General features: G+C 37.8%; 1 protein-coding gene across 1 annotated transcript in view; it reads right to left on the minus strand.

Annotated features, from left to right (window-relative positions):
• The window catches only part of PPP2R3A (protein phosphatase 2 regulatory subunit B''alpha), a 96,058-nt gene extending 86,812 nt beyond the window's left edge, over window positions 1-9,246 (minus strand). Inside the window, exon 1 of the mRNA XM_049775921.1 lies at window positions 9,082-9,246. The gene's annotated coding sequence lies outside the window, so the exon portion shown is untranslated. The remainder of the gene's footprint in view (window positions 1-9,081) is intronic.
• Window positions 9,247-14,275: the final 5,029 nt, after the last annotated feature.

A 14,275-nucleotide genomic window follows, 5' to 3' on the forward strand; every position in this document is an offset into this window, starting at 1 on the left:
AGGAGAGATAGTACAGTGAGTAAGGCATTTGCTTTGCATGGAGCTGACCTGGGTTCTATCTGGGGTCTCCTGACTACTGCCAGGAGTAATTCCTGAGTACAGAACCAGGACTAAAGTCTAAGTACCACTGGGTATGCCACACACACACACACACACCACAAAACCACAATAAAAAACAACAAATAAAAAAAGATATAAGTTAGATGGTAATTTATTACTGAAAAAAAATTGGGGGGGTTCCTACCTGGTAATGCTCAGGGTTTACTTCTGGCTCTGTATTCAGGAATTATTTCTGCCACAATAATATCTCAAAAGACAATGGGGAAGCCTATATTTCCTTTAAAAGTTTAAGACGCCTATAATACAATCTCTTAATCTGTTTATCCCCAAATATTAGGTAGTTTCCTGCATCACTTTTTTTCTCTTAATTACTTTTTTAAACTCATTTATTTATTTCTTCCTCTCTTTTTTTGGTCTTGTTTTTGTTTTCTTTTCTTCCTTAATTTCACCTGTTTTGGTTCTGCTTGGTACAAAAACCTACAATAAAAAGTCTTGCCTGGGATAAAAGCTCAGGTCAAAACCAGGTCACAGAGATGATGGAGCCTGACACCCCTAAATGCACCAATAATATAATATAGCACCATTTCTTCTTGCAAAGGCATACTAAACAAGGGAAAATTTTACATGTAGAAATAAGCTTTTATCTACTAGGGATAAAAACTCATACATTTGACACAGGGGCAACTCCCACCTTGAACATATGTCATGGGGTTCCAACTTAGACTCCATGTGATTAGACAGTGACTGTCCAACCCCAAACCCTAATCTCAGACAAGAACTGACACAGTTCTCCACAACAGCCCTAGGAACCAAACTCTCTCTGGGACATTCTTAATACTGCTCTGAAACCAATATGTGCCAGTTTTGATATGACATCATAACAATAAGAAAATGGCAACAACTTGATCTAAGAGCAGGTTGTCTTACCTTACCACCTAACAACAAGATGAAATCAGAAGACACGTCATCCTTTGATTTGTGCAAAAGCCAAGATTGCTAACTACAGAAGACTGACTAGACTGACTGTGACAACCATGACTGGGCAGAACTTATCCTGGGACCAATAAAAAAGACCCTAATCTAGGCTTTGGCCTGCGATCTGTACAACAACAAGATCTCTAATTCAGGGGTCTCAAACTCGCGGCGGGCCATTTGCGGCCCTCCGTACAACATTTTGTGGCCCTGCCCTAGAGAAATCTTTTTTTGTTTTGTTTTGTTTTAGTTGTTTGGGTCACACCCCCCAATGTTCAAGGCTTACTACTGACTTTGCACTCAAGGATCACCCTGACTTTGCCTCCTGCGGCCCCCAGGTAAATTAGAGTCTAATTAGAGAGGTCTGACTTTAACAACTGCAACTGAACAGAACTTCTGGAAATATAATGAAGGATTCTATCCTAGGCTTTGTCCTAGGATGGATGAAAAAAACCAAGGCCATCAACTACAGAAGACTGATTAAAACAATAGTGATGGGACAGAACTTTTAGAACCGTAAAGAAAGACTCCATCCTAGGCTCCATCCTATGACCTGTGCAAATACCAAGATCTAGTTACAGAGGCCTGATTTTATCATTCATGACTGAGCAGAAAATTTCCAGACACCACAAAATGACCTAGGGGAGAGTAAAAGAGCATATATGGAGCCTGTAGTTATTCCCATAACAGAATACTTCAAGGGCGGAGAAACCCTGTATCTATTAGGCCAAGGGAATTCCCTTTCTAATCTCCCCAATATTTACTGTGCAAGAAAAAAAAAGAAAGAAAAAAGAAAAAGAAGCACAAATTAATTTTTGTTATCGTTGTTTTTTTTTTGTGTGTGTGTTTTGTTTTGTTTTTATTTTAGGACAGTGGTTACTGTTTGGTTGCTGTGGTGCTTTTCAGATTTTTTGATTTTTTTTTTTTATTGCTGTTATGTTTTTCTTCCTTTTCCCCTTTCTTCTCTTAAATTGTTATTTATAGCCTCTAGAAGGACTCCTCCCATTTTTTGCTTGTTTGATTTTTGCCCCCCCCCCCTTTTCTTTTCTTATTTTTGTTTTTGGGTCACACCCGGCAGCGCTCAGGGGTTACTCCTGGCTCTATGCTAAGAAATCGCTCCTGGCTGGCTCAGGGGACCATATGGGATGCTGGGATTCAAACCATCGACCTTCTGCATGCAAGCAAACACCTTACATCCATGCTGTCTCTCCGGCCCCCTCCCCCCCTTTTTCTTTCCTTCAAACAGAACTACATAATTTGAGCCGTCTTGTTCTGCCTCACAAATTGAGGGGGAAGTAATGAATGGTACCAAGACCAAACAGTCGTATGAACATTGAGTAGAAATAAAAAATGATCAGACTTAAACACCAAATCGAAAGCCAATGACAACAGAATCGATACCCAAGCTACAACAAGCTAGACACAGAGGGGACCACTTCTACTAGTAGCTCGGGGGACAAAGGAGGGGGATATGGGATGCATGCTGGGAACAGGGGTGAATGGAGGACAACATTGGTGGTGGGAATGCCCCTGATTCAATGTCACTATGTACCTAAAATATTACTGTGAAAGATTTGTAATCCACTTTGGTCAAAATAATATTATTAAAAAAAAAAGGAATTATTTCTGGCAATTTGGAATGCTAGAGTTAAACCTGGGCCAGGCATATGCAAGACAAACATCCTACCCACTATATTATCTTTCTTTCTAGTCCCTAAACTACAAAAAGAAAATTAAGCTGGGCAAGAGTTAGAAGAAAATGGCAGAGTACTGTGTTAAGCTGAACAATCTAGAAAGACCTCACTGATATCTAAAAATTGACTTTAGAGAGAAAACAGGCTAAGTAATTCTAAATAAAAAGGCCCTGAGGTGATAGCATGCTTGATTTACTACAAGAATAACAATGAAGTTAAAGTGACTAAAGCAGAGTTAAAAAGACAGTTGGAGATGAGTCAGAAGGGAAAGGTAGAGTCTAAACCATGCAGTCTAAACCATGCATTGACTTAGTATGAACAATGCCTTAATTCTGTGCGAGCTAGGAAACTGATGGTTACTGGGAACAGGAATAACATAGGAATAACAGGAATAACCAGACTTATATTTTAAATGGGTAATTCTCTGTGTTCAGCAAGAAAAGAAATGGTACCTAATTCATGGCTACAATAAATCAGACAAGAAAGCTGGGGTCTTAGATCAGGACAGCAACAGGTAAGATACTGAAATACTTAGTATATTTAAAAAACAGAGCCAATATAACTTGTTGAAAGATAGAATAAGTGCTTTTACTATATCAATGATGCTTACAGTAATGATGGAAAATATATGATAACAGCAATAAAGAAGGGCATCCATTTCATTGGCCATCAATACCATTGGTGGTTTTTTTTTGTAAATATAATTTTTATTTTAATCATAGTGGCTTACATATCATTGACAATAATATTTTAGGTACATATTAACATAAAATCAGGGGAATTCCCATCACCGAATTATCCTCCCTCCACCTCCGTTCCCGTCCTACCTCCCATATCCTCCTCCCGCACCCCCGGGGGGCTGCCAGAATAAGTGGTCCCCTCTGTGCCTGTTTACTACTTAGTGGTCCTACACTTGTTTGGTCTTGGTACCTGCCTTATTTCCCACTCTGATTGGGAGGGGGGACTAGATAGTTCAAGTTATGTGATTTTGTTTGAAGAAGAGAAAAGTAATAAACTGGGTAAAAAATCAAATATGCCAAAAATGGGCGGAGTCCTTCTGGAGGCTCTCATCCTAGGTTTGAGAGATGAAGGGGAAAAAGAAGGTGAAACACCACAACAGTAGAAAAAGAGGTGCCAAATAAAATATCCAGTGAGCACTCCAACAATAAAGATAAGCACCACATAAAAGTCATGGTCTTGAGATAAAAAAACATGGCAGAGCACATAAAGGAAGAAAAAATAAATATAAATGGAGACAAAAACTTCAATATCTACACCAAAACAAAGAAATCGACAAAGACTAGATAAATAAAAGAAAATATGGTTTTTTTTTTGTTTGTTTTTTTTTTGCCTTCCTTCCTGCACAGGTACAATAAATATTGGGTCATTTGAAAAGGAATTCCCTTGGCCTAAGAGATACAGGGTTTCTCCACCCTTGAAGCATACTGTCATGGGATTAACTATAGACTTCTTTCAGGTTAATTTACTCTCCCGTTGGTGTGTGTGTGTGTGTGTGTGTGTGTGTGTGTGTGTGTGTGTGTGTGTGTGTGTGTGTGTGTGTGTGTGTGTGTGTGTGTACGTACAATCTCTTTTATATATGGGATATATACAAACACAGTAAGGGAGTGACAAGTGGTTAAAGTCAACAGAGTCTGAGAACAAGTCTAAAGAACTGAGCTTACTATGGTGGGGGACAGGAATAAGGGTTTGGGGGTAGACTCTAGTGGAGTGTGTGATGTTGAAACAGTATAGGTGTGAATGACGCAATGCTGTATCATTAGCAGTATTGTCAATAATAGTGATCAAAATTAAAAAATGACTTTTTGGCTGATGAAAATAGTATTAAGATGGAAATAGATTAAGACGAAAATCTTTTGTTGTTGGTTTATTTGGGCCACACCTGGTGATGCTCAGGGGTTACTCTTGGTTCTGCACTCAGAAATCGCTCCTGGCTTGGGGGACCATATGGGACCCTGGGGGATCGAACCTCGGTCTGTCCTAGGTCAGCTGCATGCAATGGGGGACTGAACCTCGGTCTGCCCTTGGTAAGCAGTGTACAAGGCAAACACCCCACCGTTGCACCACCACTCTGGACCCAAGACGGAAATCTTAATCCCCATGGACATATTGCTGCCATTAGCTACATGGGATTATGGGGGGGGGGGTTCTTTAAATGTGACAAATGAAGTATAGATTAAAGAATCAAGTTCTATTTTAATTTTGATATTCAGAAATTGTAGTTATGCCAAATGATCAAAACTAAGAAATTGACACTGGTACTATTAACTGAACCTCAGGTCTTGTTCAGATTTCATCAGTTTTACACACATTTACTATTTTTTAACCTTCACAATAATTATTACTACAAGTAGAATTCCCCAACATTTCCAATGTCCTTCATCAGTACCCTTTGTAGGAACACATTTACTCACACTCATCATATTCCCTGGTTATCACTAATGTGCTTTCCTTAAACATAATTTTTTTTTGAGTAAGTCCCAAGCACACCTGAGCATTGATGACCATGCAGTGTACTATTGCTCTGGCAATTCTAATTTTGTTATTCCAAGAAAGCTTTTATTTGTAAAAACAAAACAAAACAAAACTCAAAGGATGAAAAATAATAGCTTTGTTAAGAAAATATGACAGAGAAGAGAGATGAAGGAACCCCATGGAGTAAAAGAATTACATATCCCACATTAAGATATGGGTGATTTCAGTGTGGAATGCATGGAAAGATAGTTTTATTTATTACAATTATAAGCAACTTTAAAAGTTGGCATCTGTCACTTAAGATAATGATTTTATGAATTGTTCCCCTTTATGCCATACATCAAAATTCAGTTCTTTTGACTATTTCACTCTATGACTGTATTATAGTATTAATTTACTAAAGGATATTCATGTCATTTTTTTTATTTGGAGTCATTACAAATTAAACTACTGTAAATATTTTTTCACAAGGTATTTATAAGGACATGCTATTTTTTCTCTAGTGTCATTACCTAACAGTGTCATTGTGGGGTATATAGTAAATGTAACTTTATGAAGTGCTTCACTGTGTACTAAAGAGGCTATTTTACATCCAAGCACTAATTATGAAATAAAGTTCATTCTACAGCTTTTTCAGAATTTGGTATAATCAGTAATTTCTATATTAAACATCCTAATATACATACAGTATTATCTATTGTGCATTTTTCTAATAAATATTGATATTAAACATTTTTCATATGCTATTGGCAACCTCTATTGTATACATTTTTAAATCTCGATCTCTGTTTGTTTGTTTGTTTTTGGTTTTTGAGTTACATTCAGTGGCTCTCAGGGGTTACTCCTGGCTCTGCTTTCAGAAATTGCTCCTGGCAGGCTCGGGGGACCATATAGGATGCGGGGGATCAAACTGGAGTCTGTCTGGGGTTGGCCACGTGCAAGGCAAACGCCTTACCACTGTGCTATCACTCTGCCCCCTCTCTCTTTTTTTGTTTTGGGCCACACAGACAGTGCTCAGTGACTACTCTTCCTGGCTCTGTGTTCAAGGGATGTTTACAGAGGTATAATGGGAACCATACAATGCCAGGCATCCAGCATGCAAAGTATAAGAGAGCAATCTCTTCAGCCTGGATTGTTTCTTATTGAATTCTAAAGAGTTCCATTAATATTTTAAATCAGAGGCCAGAGTAGTGTCGCAGTGATAAGGCATTTATTTGCCTTGCACGCATCAGACCTAGGATGGATCTTGGTTCGATCCCTGGAGTCCCATATGGTCAGTCCCCCAAGCCAAGAGCGATTTCTGAGCGCAAAGCCAGGAGAAACCCCTGAGCATTACCAGATGTGGCCCAAAATCCAAAGAAAGGAGCCAGTGTGGTGGCGCTAGAGTCTGCCTTGCAAGCAGTTCAATCCCCCAGCATCCCATATGGTCCCCCCCAAGCCAGAAGCGATTTCTGAGTGCATAGCTTAGGAGTAACCCCTGAGCATTACTGAGTATGGACCCCAAACAAAAAACAAAATATTCCCAAAATTCTCCCCCCCAAAAAAAAGATTTTAAAACAGATAATATTTCATGACTCCCCATTCATTCCATTTTCTTAGTGGTAACTTTAAAGAGGCTTTGTTTTGGTTTTCAATCTGGTAATGCTCAGACAAGCACCTTAAACTATCTCTTTTGCTCTATATCCCTAATCTTAAAGAAAAAGTAGCTGCAAGCATTTTTGGTGAATATTATGTTGAGAAAGTTTTTATTTATAATTTGTTGAAAATTTTATGAGATCTCACATTTTATTTATAATTTTGCCAAATACTTATAAAAATCATGTAATTTTTAAATTACATGAGTTAATGATGAGATTATATGAGAAAAATAAAATTCATATGAGGAAGGAAAGATTTATCCTTTTTTTGTTTGTTTTTTTGTGGATCACATCTGGCAGTTATCAGGGATTACTCTTGGCTCTATGCTTAGAAATCGCTCCTGGCAGGGTCAGGGGACCATATGGGGTGCCTGGATTCGAACTAACATCCTGCATGCAAGGAAAACGCCCTACCTCCATGCTATCTGTCCAACCCCAAGATTTACCATTTTATATTAATCAAAAATTTATTTGTAATATATATGCTACTAAAAAAATGAAGGTAAGGAAGAAATAACTTTAAAATGACTAAGAAGCAGGCCTTCTCAGAGAGTAGAAAATGACATATTTAAGTCTTTTTGAACATTACTTCAAACTATAAGTATGAGAATATAATTGCCAACAACCTGAACAATTAAAAATAGTTTATAGAGGGCTGAAGTGGTGGCGCAGCGGTAGGGTATTTGCCTCGCATGCACTAACCACGGACTGCTGTTCAAACCAGGTGTCTCATATTGTCCCCCAAGCCAGGAGCGATTTCTGAGTGCAGAGCCAGGTGTAACCCCTCAGCATCACTGGGATTGACCCAAAAACAAAAACAAAAGAAAAATAAAACAAAAAATAATTTATAGAGATGTGAACATTAGGCTAGAACACAGTTATAAATTGTGTGATACTGTTGGGAATATAGGCAGAGCTGAATATAGGAGAGCTGAATTCAGCCTTAAGGATGGTTTGCTGGGGTAAAATATCCAGGAGAAGATAATTTATGCAACCTGATATCCTTGCTAGTGAAGAGTCAAGAGCTGTAAATAAAAATTTGGAAATGAAGACCAAATAAAGGCTTTAAAATTACTAGAGTGGCCTAGGGTAAGAAAAGGATTATGGATAATATTTTAAAGACATTACTACATAGGGCAAGGATAAGAATGAAGGAAGGAGAAAGATAATTCATTTTCAAAGAGTAGGAAGAGAACCAACTAAATAGGATAAGGAAGTCAAGGGAGGAAAGAGTTTTTACACTTCCAACACACTAAATCCCAAAAATTCTGTGTCCCAATAAACATTGGTACTATATTTTTATTTACAGGTGTTTCTTTTTAAGGAGAAATCTGGAAAGTTAATAGAACCTTAAACAACTTAAGTTTAATGATGGAAACTGGAGAATGGAGTCACACATATGTTTACATTGTCACTTATGTGTTATATTTCAGGAAACATCTGGAGTGGGACTATGAGGTAAAGAGCTTACACTAGTTATCTTAACTGATTAAAGTGTTTAGTAAGAAAACAAGGAGCATAATCATAGATGCAAGAGAAAATTGGTTGAATATTCACATCACTTTGATAAAACATTTAGAAACTAAGAAGAAGAAAAACTGGAAAAGTGCTTAAATTTTTTTTTTTTATTTAACCGAGTACACAAGGTGTGTGATACAGAAATAATGAGTCATTTAGAAATAATAAAAGTAGTAGCTTGCCTGGAAAACAAGCACTTTTTGGATGACTCAGTATGGAAACTGATTCCAAAGAACAATTTAGAGGGCTACAAAAACATGCCATAGAACTAATTGTATTATAAAAAAGAAGTCTGGAATATTTTTTATATTGTGCTAACTTCAAATATGATTAAAAAAGTACATTTAAAAAACTTCTTAAAAGGAAAGTTTTTCTGATGCTTGAAGAATTATATATGAGTATAAAAGGACAAACAATAATTTTTGTTTAGGACTTTTGGTTTACCAAGAGGGCCGGAGAGATAGCACAGTGGCAGGGCATTTGCCATGTACATGGCCAAACCGGGACATACTTGGATTTGATTTCCAGCATCCCATATGATCCCCTGAACCTGCCTGGAGTGATTTTGAGTGCAGAGCCAGGAGTAACCCCTCAGCGTCACTGGATGTGGCCCCAAAACAAAATACACACAAAAAAAGTAAACCAAGAAATAACAGCAGCATATCTAATTTAAACACATGAAAATCAGAAAATACTTTAAAACTTACTTTTATTTTTCTTCCAGTAGAGAAACAGGAAATGAGGCAGAGTGGAAAAGCACCAGGCAGGTAGTCAGGAGTTCCTCATTCCAGCTCAGTAAGCTGGTCCAGTCACTTTCCTCACTGGATTTTGCCTTCAACACTAGAAAACCAGGACAGAAAAATGACTTGAGTGCATAGGGCATGAACAAAGCAAACATTTTTTTCTTGGCCTGAATGAGGAAAAGGCTATATTTTATTTGTATTTATATTTTTTTTATATTTGATGATGCTTATTAATTTTGATGCTTATTACTTGTGAAGCTACTGGTTTTCCAATGCTCCTAAAGGAAAACTTGGGGCTTACATTTTTTTGGAATTTCTAATTTTAAAAACCCACTTTACTATATAATCAAAACACTAAGTCTTTGTCTGCAGGTAGTATTTTAAGGAACAGTAATTTGCATATTTCTCTTTTCAAAGTCTTTTTATTTTGATTTGATAAAGTCTAGTAATTCAAAGCTCACAGGTAAGCATGCCAGAAAGGCCATACCTTATTTGTAGATCAAGGAAAGCAATTCAGACTGACTGCCTGGCCCACTCCTGGAGTAGTTTTGGGAACAGAGAACATGCTTTGTGGGCAGGGGGATGGAAAGCCAGGTATGGTAACTACCAGGAGTTTGGCATTTTTAAATTCTAAATTTGAAGAGAACTATCCCAGAGCCAGGAAGTAGAGGCAACAAAGCGTTCAAGAGACACTGAGGGCTTTCCACAGGGAAAGGAGAGATCAATTTAAATTCCAGGAATTTACCTCTGCGGCACTGCAGAGAGAACTACCAGGGAGGGCAAAACCAAAGCAGAGTCCAAGAGGAAGATCTCTGCTGTGTCCAGGAGAGAAATCAACAAGGCCAGTTCAAGAGACAGTTATGACTAACTAATATAATTCATAAAACTACATCAATATTTTCTCTAAGTCTTGGGCTTTTCTATATCCCTCTGCAAACATATATATAGGCATGGGTTGTATGCAGTATAGGTTGGGGAGACAAAGAGGAATGTATTATATATAAACTCATGCCCACTTATAGACAGACATTAAAGGTCTATTCATAAGTTGTTGTTGGAGGCCTGATCCTAACAGGATGGGTCTAAACACTTAAGAAATAAGTGAATTGAAGCCGGAGTGATAGAACAGTGGTAGGGCATTTGCCTTGAACAAGGCTGACCCAGGACAGACCTGGATTCAATCCTGGTGTCCCATATGATTCTCCAAGCCAAGAACGATTTCTGAGTGCATAGCCAAGAGTAACCCCTGAGCATCACTGGGTGTGGCTCAAAAAACAAATAAAAAAGAGAAATAAATCGCTAAGATATAGATTTTGAGAAAAAAAATAAAAAAGATAAGAAGGAAAAAATAAAGAAGAAATAAGTAAAAAAAAAAAAAAAGAAAAAAGAAAAAAAATTGGGCTGGTGCCTTATGGTGGAAAGGTTTTTTCCAATTTCTAGGCGCTTTAGCAATGACAAAGGTGAACTTTGCTAAATGAAACTTCCAGGGTTAGATTGTGGCTGGAGAATTTTAAGATAAGCACAATTTTCATGTATAGTGTACTAAATGATATGGTAGTGGGCACTATAAGAGGTGTCTACCCTTATATTTATATATATATATATATATATATATATATATATATATATATTCAAAATATGTTACTATCATACCATAAAGTCCATACTGACCATTTCTTTTTAGGAAAGGAACCTCAATGCACAAGACAGCAGATGAGACACCTCTTATAGTGCTCACTATATATATATAACACCCACTATAAGAGGTGTCTCATCTGCTGTCTTGTGCATTGAGGTTCCTTTCCTAAAAAGAAATGGTCAGTATGGACTTTATGGTATGATAGTAACATATTTTGAATTGAAGAAAGAAGAGAAGGAAAGAAGGAAAAAAGAAAATAAAAGGAAAAGGGATAATAGTAATTTGCATAAGTGTACTCTATGAGTGGGACCTGTAACATAAGTCTGTGGTGTGAAGTTGTTTGTTCCAGTGGTCTCAATGGTCATATGCGTTAGGTCCTAATAGAAGACATAAAAGGAAATGGGTAAATTGGAGTATTTTATCAAGACACTGTCATAATGAACACTGTATATAGTGTCTAGTATGATTGAGCTCCGTGTTGCAAAATTAGGGTGTCCACTCTGTGTCTCCAAGAAACACTGTGGACAAAGAAACTGAAAAATCATTTTATATTTAATAAAATTAAGGCATTAGATATTGATAGTAAGCACTGCCGTAGGAGTCCCTGGCTTCCAGTCATATTCTGCACCTGGTTCTGTGGATAAATACATTAGAACATTATTATAGGCCTTTGTAGTGAGAGGTTGATTGAACAGCTGTTTGCTCTAAACCAGTTTCCGTTGTTGCCTCCTCCCTACTTCTATTCTCCTGCACCCCCAATCCTGATCTGTTATGCCCCCCCATTTAACCCTCTTTTTTAATTTTATTATTTTTATTTTTTATTTAAACAACTTTATTACATACATGATTGTGTTTGGGTTTCAGTCATGTAAAGAACACCACCCATCACCAGTGCAACATTCCCATCACCAATGTCCCAAATCTCCCTCTTCCCCACCCAACCCCCGCCTGTACTCTAGACAGGCTTTCTATTTCCCTCGTACATTCTCATTATTAGGATAGTTCAAAATGTAGTTATTTCTCTAACTAAACTCACCCCTGTTTGTGGTGAGCTTCATGAGGTGAGCTGTAACTTCCAGCTCTTTTCTCTTTTGTGTCTGAAAGTTATCATTGCAAGAATGTCTTTCATTTTTCTTAAAACCCATAGATGAGTGAGACCATTCTGCATCTTTCTCTCTCTCTCTCTGACTTATTTCACTCAGCATAATAGATTCCATGTACATCCATGTATAGGAAAATTTCATGACTTCATCTCTCCTGACAGCTGCATAATATTCTATTGTGTATATGTACCACAGTTTCTTTAGCCATTCATCTGTTGAAGGGTATCTTGGCTGTTTCCAGAGTCTTGCTATGGTAAATAGTGCTGCAATGAATATAGGTGTAAGGAAGGGATTTTTGTATTGTATTTTTGTGTTCCGAGGGTATACTCCTAGGAGTGGTATAGCAGGTCGTATGAGAGCTCGATTTCCAGTTTTTGGAGGAATCTCCATATTGCTTTCCACAAGGGAATCCAGATAGGAAAGGAAGAAGTCAAGCTCTCGCTGTTTGCAGATGACATGATACTCTACTTAGAAAACCCCAAAGACTCTACCAAAAAGCTTCTAGAAACAATAGACTCATATAGCAAGGTGGCAGGCTACAAAATTAACACACAAAAATCAATGGCCTTCCTATACACCAATAGTAATAAGGAAGAAATGGACATTAAGAAAACAACCCCATTCACAATAGTGCCACACAAACTCAAATATCTTGGAATCAACTTGACTAAATATGTGAAGGACCTATACAAAGAAAACTATAAAACTCTGCTCCAAGAAATAAGAGAGGACACGCGGAAATGGAAGCACATACCCTGCTCATGGATTGGCAGGATTAACATCATCAAAATGGCAATACTCCCCAAAGCATTGTACAGATTTAATGTGATCCCTCTAAAGATACCCATGACATTCTTCAAAGAAGTAGATCAGGCACTTTTGAAATTCATTTGTAACAATAAACACCCTAGCATAGCTAAAGCAATCATTGGGAAAAAGAATATGGGAGGAATTACTTTCCTCAACTTTAAACTGTACTACAAAGCAATAGTTATCAGAACAACATGGTATTGGAATAAAGACAGGCCCTCAGATCATTGGAATAGGCTTGAATACTCAGAGAATGTTCCCCAGACATACAATCACCTAATTTTTGATAAAGGAGCAAGAAACCCTAAATGGAGCAAAGAAAACCTCTTCAACAAGTGGTGTTGGCACAACTGGCTAGCCACTTGCAAAAAATTGAACTTAGACCCCCAGCTAACATCATGTATGAAGGTTAAATCCAAATGGATGAAAGACCTCGATATCAGACTTGAAACCATAAGATATATAGAACAATACGTAGGTAAAACACTCCAGGACATTGAGACTAAAGGCATCTTCAAGGAGGAAACTGCACTCTCCAAGCAATGAAAGCAGAGATTAACAGATGGGAATATATTAAACTGAGAAGCTTCTGCACCTCAAAAGAAATAGCGCCCAGGATACAAGAGCCCCCCACTGAGTGGGAGAAACTATTCACCCAATACCCATCAGATAAGGGGCTAATCTCCAAAATATACAAGGCACTGACAGAACTTTACAAGAAAAAAACATCTAATCCCATCAAAAAGTGGGGAGAAGAAATGGACAGACACTTTGACAAAGAAGAAATACAAATGGCCAAAAGACCCATGAAAAAATGCTCCACATCACTAATCATCAGGGAGATGCAAATCAAAACAACTATGAGGTACCACCTCACACCCCAGAGATTGGCACACATCACAAAGAATGAGAACAAGCAGTGTTGGCGGGGACGTAGAGAGAAAGGAACTCTTATCCACTGCTGGTGGGAATGCCATCTAATTTAACACTCTTTATCCTCAGTTCTTAATTAATTAGGTACTGAAACCAACCCCTCCTGCCCCAACAAGCCGCCACCCAGCTCCCAAAGCTCCTCTCAGTCATCTCAGCCCCCGGAAAGAAGCTGTAACCATCATCCCAGATGACTCATTCTATGTGGCCCTTCTTCTTACTACCCCTCCTCCCTGCCCCAAATGGGGACTGTTACATGCTACTGAATTCAGCTCCAGAAGGAGCCTCAGCTCACAGACACTACCTGATCCCTTACTGATGCAAACCATTTCTCAATTTCAATAAGACCACAGTGAGGATGAAAATGTGCCCTGGATCTCAATCCCCCCCCCACAAGAGTATCTCAAAAGACTTAATGGGGCTATCTATATTTTCCTTGTATGTTTACTACATCAATAGTTATACTTCTTACTATGTTTATTTCCAAAGGTATAGTAGTCTCCTCCATCCCTTTTTATTATTTTTATTATTATTCTATATTTTTTCATATAGATCTAATTTAATTTCACTTGTTTTGATTCTGCTTGGTACAAAATTCTAGAGGAAAAAGTCCTGATTGAGATAAAAGTTCAGGTCAAAAACAGGCACAGAGACTGTATAGCCTGTCATTCTTTTT

Source organism: Suncus etruscus, chromosome 6 (genome assembly GCF_024139225.1).
Source record: "Suncus etruscus isolate mSunEtr1 chromosome 6, mSunEtr1.pri.cur, whole genome shotgun sequence".
NCBI classification, from domain to species: Eukaryota; Metazoa; Chordata; class Mammalia; order Eulipotyphla; family Soricidae; genus Suncus; species Suncus etruscus.